The sequence below is a fragment of the Setaria viridis genome, chromosome 5 (genome assembly GCF_005286985.2).
Source record: "Setaria viridis chromosome 5, Setaria_viridis_v4.0, whole genome shotgun sequence".
Taxonomy (NCBI): Eukaryota; Viridiplantae; Streptophyta; class Magnoliopsida; order Poales; family Poaceae; genus Setaria; species Setaria viridis.
The window spans coordinates 22,294,094-22,303,311 of record NC_048267.2 but is presented as its reverse complement, the minus strand read 5'-3'; the positions used below and the strand labels follow the sequence as shown (position 1 = coordinate 22,303,311).

General features: G+C 42.0%; 1 long non-coding RNA gene across 1 annotated transcript; it reads left to right on the top strand.

Annotated features, from left to right (window-relative positions):
• Nucleotides 1–2,142: 2,142 nt before the first annotated feature.
• Nucleotides 2,143–4,437, top strand: LOC117855586 (uncharacterized). The gene is made up of 5 exons (XR_004640526.2): nt 2,143–2,368; nt 2,596–2,692; nt 2,806–2,911; nt 3,022–4,144; nt 4,231–4,437. It is a non-coding gene; the product is annotated as an uncharacterized lncRNA (long non-coding RNA).
• The last annotated feature ends 4,781 nt before the right edge of the window (nt 4,438–9,218 follow it).

Here is a 9,218-nt window from a genome sequence, read left to right as displayed (position 1 = left end):
GCAGCCAGCACCCACCCCTACCCTGTCATGCGCCTCTTGGCCAGCTCCTGCTCCTGCTCCCGCTCCCACTCACCCCTGTCACACTCGCCCATGGTTCCACAATGTCAAAGTGGGTCGACTGCATTTCTTCATTTTAGCCCCGATACGCATCCGAGGTTGTATTCTCAAGGGACGAACCTGACCCACTAGTCCCCCAATTAAATCTCTACTATATAAAAAGCAAAATGGACATAAAAACGTGGTCCGTCATTCGGACGGGGCGCGATGGCCCTCGCTCCGGCGTACCTCGGCCGTCGGTTCGAGGTTCCTCCACACGGGGACCGTCGACTTGGGCACTCCCCTGATTTCCAACACTCAGGCTTCCTCCTCCGTCCATTTTTTTCTCCGTGCGGAACCCTGCGCCGCTAAAACTTCACCCCGCGTTGCCAGCTTCCGTCCCATACCGCGCCGCCAGCCGCCGCCACCAATCCCTACGTCGCCGCCAGCTCTCCCTCCCTTCATCCTTCTCCATGCGTCGCCAGCCACCGCGCCCCTCCCTGCGCCGCTAGCCGTCGCCGTCCCACCCTGCGTCGCCGCCGCTTCGCCAGCCGCCGCCGCAGCAGCCCCTCCCTACGCTGCTATCCGTTGCCGTCCCACCCTGCACCGCAGCCGCGCCCCCAGCTCTCCCTTCCTGCGTTGACGCCGCCCATCCCTGCGATGCCGCCGCGCCGCGCCGCGAGCCGCATCCGCCCCTCCTGGCGTCGGCAGCCGCGCCGCCAACTCTCCCTCCCTGCATAAAAATCCCCTCCCTGCGCCGCCCCGTCGCCGCCGCACCTCCCTGCGGCGTAGGCCACCGCCGACCTCCTGCGCAGCCAGCCGTCGCCGCCCATCCCTGTGCCACCGCTGCACCGCGAACCGCAACCGCCCCTTCCTCCGGCGGAAGCCGCGCCACCAGCTCTCGTTTTTTTTAAGCAGGATTTCAACTTGCAGGTCGCTTATATCTTGGTTTTTCCCTTTTGCTTTAATGCTCTACATGTTCATTAGATTTTGATATTCCAGACTTCCAATACTAGCCATGTACTGATGTACATATTTGGCAATACTGCAGCCTACGGTGATTCTTCCATGGTGCTTCAATCCTAATCCCTTCTACTGAAATGGATTTATGCTGAAGGTAACGTGTTTGAAAATCGAAGTCTACCACAGTTTGATCTTTAGATGTTATGCTTTTGCGATGTGTGATGATTTCACTGTTTAATTCAAAAATATTAGATGAAAGATAAATTGAAGTGAAGCAGCTCTTATTTTGGGAAAGGGAATAGTACATGTTTGGAAACAAGTTAATTTGTATTGATTTCTATCAGATATTGGCATTGCAAGTACACTGAATATATTTGAAAGATAAGTCACCGTTGTTGTTCCCTGCTACTACCTTGGGCTTATGTGGTTTGGGCCCCTTTGCACATTTATTCCGGGGGCATTCATTTTTACTGTGCAAATTTCTTTGTTACATGTGAGATTAAACCTCTTTATGTCTCAGACATGCCACATAATTCAGCAAAGCTTCATGAAATGGCTTATCTTTTGATGGTAACAAGGAGTATCTAGAACCAAGTCTCTACAAAGAATTAGAGTTCTGTTTTGATAGTAAAGTGATGATACTGCTGATTATTTGCTGTGGTTACACTATGAATTAGTCGTCTTCAAATTACCATTTTCCATTTTTCTTATTGCTGTGGTTACACTATGAAGTATTGCAAAATGATTATTTGCTTTCACTTGTGCGCATAGATCTGCCTCTCCATCGTCTACAGGACGGAGCACGTTGCCGTGTGGCACCTGCTGCAGGTGTTCACCAACGCGCCGGGACCTGAAACACCTCAAGGTCTGAATCTTATTATACTCTTTTGTTGATCTAATCTCATCTGACATCAGGTTGAGGAGCTGCTTCAGGTCCATCGTAGAATGATTCAAATTGAACTGAGCGTTGAACAGTCGCACTTGATTTGGGTATGGTTCAGATAGCTGATGCAATTCTGCCTTTTTATTGTGCCACCTGCGAGGTTTTTTTGTCTTGAGTATGATCTTGATTTATTCAACATTGTTGTTGTTCCTGATTTTTTAAACTTTTCTGTGCATTCACGAGATACATGTATCAGATTTTTCCAAGCTCATACAAAATTGATTACCAGCAGTTGTGTTCTCAGAATAGGTTTAGAGTAGTGTACACATATTTTCCAGGCTTATTTAGCTAATTTGAGTATTTACATCTTTAACTATTAGAGGGAATGCAGCTTCAAGACCATTCGCGTCACTGCTGGAAACAACCAAAGAGCCACCGGTCGTCAATTGATCTCCCATCTGATGGGGCGCATAAATTCTCACTGAGGTAAATCTCCGAGTCCATCTGAATAATTATTTGATAAATTGAATATTTCTTCTTTACTACCATTCCAATTATTGTTTTCCCTATGACCTCTGCATATGTCCGTGATGGGCTAAAGCAGCCCTAGATTCAGCAAAATCCCATGCCGATCTGAGCGCAACACAAGGTGGTGCATTCGGGATTTCTATTTAGCTGTTGGATTGACCACGAGTTTCCCCAATTCGTTGCAGACTCAAGTCGATATGAAGACACCACTGGGATTCTACTGATATGAACAATGCAAGTGACATCAATAAAGTAGCATATGGATTCCTGCTTTAGTAAACTGTGAGTACGCTAAGACAATTATGCCATCATTTTCTTGGTTATGAATTTTTAATAGGAGAAAATGATGTTAGCTGCAACCATTTAAATCTTACAGAAACTGAGGTTCCTTTCAGATTGGACCAGTGGATTCCGGCAGCACCGAGATTGGGACAGGCAATTAGATGGGACCATCGCCATTGTGCTTAAATGATGAATCAAGGACGAGATCACGCTCTAACGGTTAGCTTTCTTTGCAAGCATAGTTTTATCTGATTCACTCTGTTACTTTTTTACTTCCTGTATGTGCATTAATCTCAATACTTTCTAATAATTAAGGATCTTGTCTCTAGGCTGAGGAAACTAGACATGAATAAAAAGGAAAGATGCACTTTTGTTAAACAATGTTTTAGCGAAGTTCATGCTTGGCAGTTCGAAAAGGATGGCAATTTCATGGTAAGATGTTTATGACAACTAACACATTGAGGCAGTAAGAGCCCATGAATAGTTTTCTCTGCAGCAGTACTGGAAGAACAATTTCTTTTCCACTTTATATGGTTTCTTTAATGGTTTATGATTTAGAGTTTGAAGCTTGATAATGTCATCACAAGATTTACTTAGATGTTTGGACACTGGTCATGGTTGTTTGGAAGGCTGATGTAAGTGGACCACTCTTGACTTAACTGCACTTCTTAGACAACATTTGATCTGAAAGCTTTCCGACAATGTAGAAGCAGAACTTGTTGTTTGAGTACTGCATTTCCTTTTTTTTCCTTCTTAGATTTAATGGCTGGCATTGGAAAATTTTAGCTTTTGTATTCATTGTGTTCATTCCAATACCAAGTATTGTTTTCCGATGTATCACTTTGGATGATCTGTTATTTCTATATTGCTATTTGCTTCAGCCTGATCAACAAATCTCTGTGTTGACAGCATGCAGCAGTGAAGTATCCCATGTGACTTGTATTTTCCTTCAGAAAAATTATTAAACCTGAACGAATTTGATGTGTTTGTGTGGTTTGCTTCATTCCAGAATGGTCCACACAGTACCACTGGAGCACTATCTTTGATGATAAGTCCATTCGTGTCTCTATTTTTGTTTATTCACAAACATATGTAGTATGTTAGGGATAGTGGTGTTCTTACCATTCAAAGGTCAGTTTTCGTTTTGAGTTTTTAGCTCTCTGAAGATATTATTTATTTTATATTATGAAAAGGTCAGTATTGGTGGAGCAAGCCTTCTGAAATCTCTTTGATTTTGAGAGTATACGTTTCTGCTAAATTTATCTCATCTATTGTCCATCTGACAGTTAAGAACTCTTTTGCAATAAGTTGTTCTTTACCTGGAGCTGTATGTAAGTACACTCTGAATTCTGAAGCTTACTGTGCCATATCCAGTCCTGCCTTGGATGGATTTCGTGAGTCAATTTGGACTGAACCATGCCGGTCTGCAATACGTGCTGACTTACAAGTGAGGTGCGGTGATTAGTTCTTTCTAATTCCAAATTGTGCACCAAGTTGTGCCTTTGTGACTGAGATGAACTTCAACATAATTGTTGCAGAGTTGTGCCTTTGCGACTCAGATGAACTTCTACCTGAGATACTTCCAAAGGAACCCATTGACTGGACTTATGGGTGATACAAGTGATGCATCAGTTGGCTGATTGATAAATGATTCTTTTGTTTGCCCCTTTGCCCCCTTGTATATGTATGAAAAATATATTAGTACACAGATCAGTGATCCAAAAATGTTGGTAGTTTGTTTGGGACATTTTGATATAATATCTCTCATGAATATGAACATACAGGGATCATACCATAATATTTGTTTAACGGTGACAACAAAGTGGGGTGATGTACTCGCTCTTTGCTTGATCAAGTTTATTTTTATTATATTTGTTTAAACTAATGTGTATTGCAATATAAATGTTTTATTGCCCGTAGCAACACACGGGCACGATCCTAGTACAATAAAACAATGGGTCTAACCCAACTCAGTGGACTTCAACTCTCAAATCAAACATACGTTTAGTCACTCCCTCCACGTTATATGATTAGATGAAGTGACACGAATGTTGATCGCATGACCTACTAAGCTTGAGCCCCCATTATAAAAGCAACATTAACTAACAATGAACCTATGGAAAAAAAAAAGCAGATCAAAGAGCAGGCCAGAGCCAGATGGTCATGGCAACCCATTTGCGCCCAGCAGATTCGATCATCTTCCCCGAAAACTGCGACCCAATTCAATATTTGAATAGGAACTGTACGTTGCCTAGTATTTATTTTAAAAACTATCTCACCTTTGCGTCCGCACACAACTAAATTCATACAATATTCTCAGCAAAAACTTATTACCAAAAATTAACGAAAAGTCCACACTAACTAAAGGAAGTAATCAAAATAAATTCTATTATTTTTTCTCCATCAATAACAGCTGGTAAAGATGTTACGACCTCTAACACTTTACTTGTTAAACGGATAGTCTCTCTTAATTCCTGTATAGGGACCAAAATCATACCCAATACAGTCCCCCAAAACACACTAGGTTAGATTTGATTTGTGCTGGCATATGCAAGTTAGCGTGCTGGCGGGTATGATTGGCACCCGCTAGCACAAAGCTTCCTTGCTGTACTTGCGGGCGACTTAAGCACGCGCCAGCACAGAGCTGGCTATAAATGCTCATGTTCATTTTCTTCCTCAGGCAACCGTCCATTTGGAGCTTGCCTGAGAGGAGTTCAAGAAAAACACTAAAAATACCAAATCTAAGAGGAAAGATTTTGCTCTTGATTTCTTTGAAGAAGATGGCTATATAAGGTGAGTTTGTGCCATTCCAATCTTCCTTTTCAACTTCTATGTATAATTTCTAGCTTCATTAGCTTGTCATCTAGATCTAGATCTAGAACTAGGAGAAAGAGGTTGGAAGAGAGGGAAAATAAATAGAAATGGATTATTTTTTAAATAAAATCTATGGTCATATTCGTTACAATGCTATGTTTGTCAGTTTAGTGTAATATAGAATTAAGTTTGATTATATTTTTCCTACTTATTAATTATTACATCCATAATTTTAATTAATCAAGTTTATTATCTTCATATATAATTGTGTTTGATTTTTTCCCTTCTTCTAATTAATTATTACATCCATGGTTCAATTGATTCTCATTTAGAGTAATATATAATTGGTTTTTGTTATATTCTTCGTGCTTATTAGTTATTACATCCATAATTTTAATTAGTGAAGTTTGTTGAATAATGTAGTTTTTAATAATGTGAATTATTTATTATTTAAGTATGTTGTTATGTTGTTGGAGATACATATTTAAATTTGGCGGCTAAAAATTAGCGGGAAATAGAAATAATAAATAATTTATGGGAAATAATATATTGAATGAGAAAATAAATATTCCTGGTGAGTGGCTAACGTCACGTGCTAGCACAGACTGCTCTGTGCTGGTGGGCAAGCACCCGCCAGCAGAGACGTCATTTGTGCAGGCTCAAAGTTGCTGACGGGTGCTCACAGACCCCTTTTAGCCGTCAGCACAGATCTTCAGTGGCCTGGTGACAGGCCACATAAAAGACGTAACATTTCTTTTCTATAAGTGAGAGCGGCAACTCCTTCAAAAAGTATTAATCTATCCTTCCTTCATATGCATGTTAGGCAATTCCCAAGGATACTAGATATTGACCTATGTGAAGTTAACCTGGTAGCATGCTGACAATAAAAAAAGTATCTAATCATTTCATTATAATAAAAGAAACTATAATTTTGACTCCTAGATCAGTCTTGCTTACTAGATTATTATTTTAACAGAAGCATTGACAATCGATTTTATGAGCGTGGGCAAAATATTGTCTACTTTGACGGATGGGATGGAAGAGGAGCATCTGCTGTTCTCACCGCTGTATCAAACTTACCGAAGTCCAAGGAATTCAACTTCGACCGGGTAATCCACATTAACTTCTCAAAGTCAGAAAGCAGAAGATCATTGCAGAGAAGAATCGCAGAGCAGCTGCAACTTTACAAATCTATGATGAATATTTTTCATCAGCACGATGAGGATGACGACTTCAGTTGAGTAAAGAAAAGATCAAGGCAAGAGATACCTGAAGTTGCAGATCACATCTTTGACGTCTTAGCCAAGGAGACGTGTTTGGTGATTTTTCGCAATGGCACTGATGAGGAGATTAACTTGGTAGCCTTCGGTGTTCCTTTGTTTGATATGAAGCATAACAAAGCAGTGTGGACATATCGATGGCTGTTTCTAATTACACCTACATTAACAAACAATGTGACAAATGCTCATGTATGTCTTCGTGCAAAGGCAAACAGAAAACTATCGGGCACAGAGTTAACAACTTTCCTGCATGATGAGGCTACACAACTAGCAAGTTACATCAATATAGATGCTATCACCCCAGACGTAGCAATGGATTGTTGGTTTTATCTATCATGGTTGCATTTCAATCATGTCAACTTCAGTGGCCATGACCAGGACACTCATGTTCCTAACTTTTGCGTTTGTGATGGGATCGTTAAAGGAGATGGTGCTTGGGAGGCTGGTAGCAGGCTCTGTGAAGCAATGCGACTGGACCATCTTCCTCCCAAAGAAGACAAGGTTGAGTGGTTTGAGGAGTTCTCTTACCTGTTGGATATATAAGCACTTTTAGTTTTAATTTAATCCAGAAATAAATCATGAATACGATGAACAGATAGCAGATTAAACTAGACATATCTACGCAAGATCTAGATAAGTCTATCATTGCAAATAGAATCACACATTCTACCATACTATCCAGTACTATCAGACTGCAACAGATCATAATAGTTAGTATGGAAGATATAATTTGAGATAAGAGATCGTACGTTTCTTTCTTGATAAAGACCGGCTCCTGGACGACTACTGGGTACAGCAGGCGACGATGATCAGTAGCCTGACGTTGTTCGCAACGACGAGTGACGCCCGAGCGACGAAGAGGTAGACGAGCCATGGTGAAGGAGTCGACGAAGAACTTGACAAAGCGGAGGAAGCGATCGAGCAGTCGCGCAGAGCGCTTCCCAAAATCCTTATTCGCCCTCTCCCGGTGCAGGATTGCTGAAGATGACGGTTCCGGAGACCTGCTCTCCCAATGGCCGGTGCACGTCGACAATCGGGATGGTGTAGACTACGGTGGCGGCGCAGCAGCGAGAGGAGGCAAAAACCTAAGTACAGACCACCTTAGGGATACCCTAACCTAGGGGCCTTCCCGTATAGTAGTCTATATTGCATCTTTTTCATGAGGGAGGTGGTCCATATATATAGGGAGGAAAAGCCCTAACACCCTCATCTATTAGCAATATGGGACTAATAGATGGTGTACCCCCTCTTTACGCTAATGGGCCTTTGAGATTTATTCAGAATTATCATTTATATAGGCCAAGCCCATATATCTAACAATCCCCCACCAGATCTCAAATACCCATTTAGGTGTTTTGCACATCTCTCACTACTGTTTGATATACCAGTATTTCAGCAAGGACTGTTAAGTTGAACTCTCGCCTAGAGCTTCAAGCTACATTCATCCACAACTTGAACAATGGACGAAGCCTTGAATTGCAAGTTTTGTGCGGACAAGTTTCACTCAAAGACGGAACTAGTACCTGGCTGCCAGTAGCCTACCCCGCGGGTGGGGCATATAGGTCGTACCCCCTGGTCTCTTCATGAGCTTAATAGAGATCACCCAAGTCTCACATACTGCAACCTTACAACAGTCGGGCTCATATAGGTATATTTTTCCAAGATGTTCTGCAGGGCAACATCTTTGCTAAATAAAGCCAACAAAATATATTAAGGCAGTAGCCAGCATGCCATGCAGTGGTTTGAGAGTGTTGCATCATTTCTCGAGTGGGTTAGTAGGATACTCTCATGCTATCCCATGGCTTGTTCTTCCTAGATCCTACTTCACGAGATCTCCGATCACATAGGTTGGGTTACCACCATGGTGTAGCTCATATGGATCTCATACCCATCTCCTTTGATGCATTGTCTATCACATTACGTGACAGCCCCTTAGTGAACTGATCTGCCAAGTTCTTATCAGTGGAGATGTAATCCACTGATATTACTCCGGAGGTTCTCATTTTCCTGACAGATTTCGGACGTCTCTTAACGTGTCTTGATAACTTCATATTGTCCTTAGAATTGTTCACTTTGACTATCACAATTCATAAGTATTGCCGGCATAGGTTTCTCGACAATCGACAAGTCCATCAAGAGTTCACGAAGCCAATCAGCCTCAACTCTGGCTGTATCTAATGCTGCAAGTTCTGCTTCCATGGTAGACCTCGTTAAGATAGTCTGTTTGGATGACCTCCATGAAACAGCACCACCACCAAGAGTGAAGATGTATCCACTTGTGGCATACAGTTCATCAGCATCAGATATCCAATTTGAATCACTATAGCCTTCTAGTACCGTAGGATACCCGGAGTAGTGAATTCCGTAATCCATAGTACCAACTAAATAGCGCATGACTCACTTAAGCGCACGCCAATGATCATCTCCCGGAT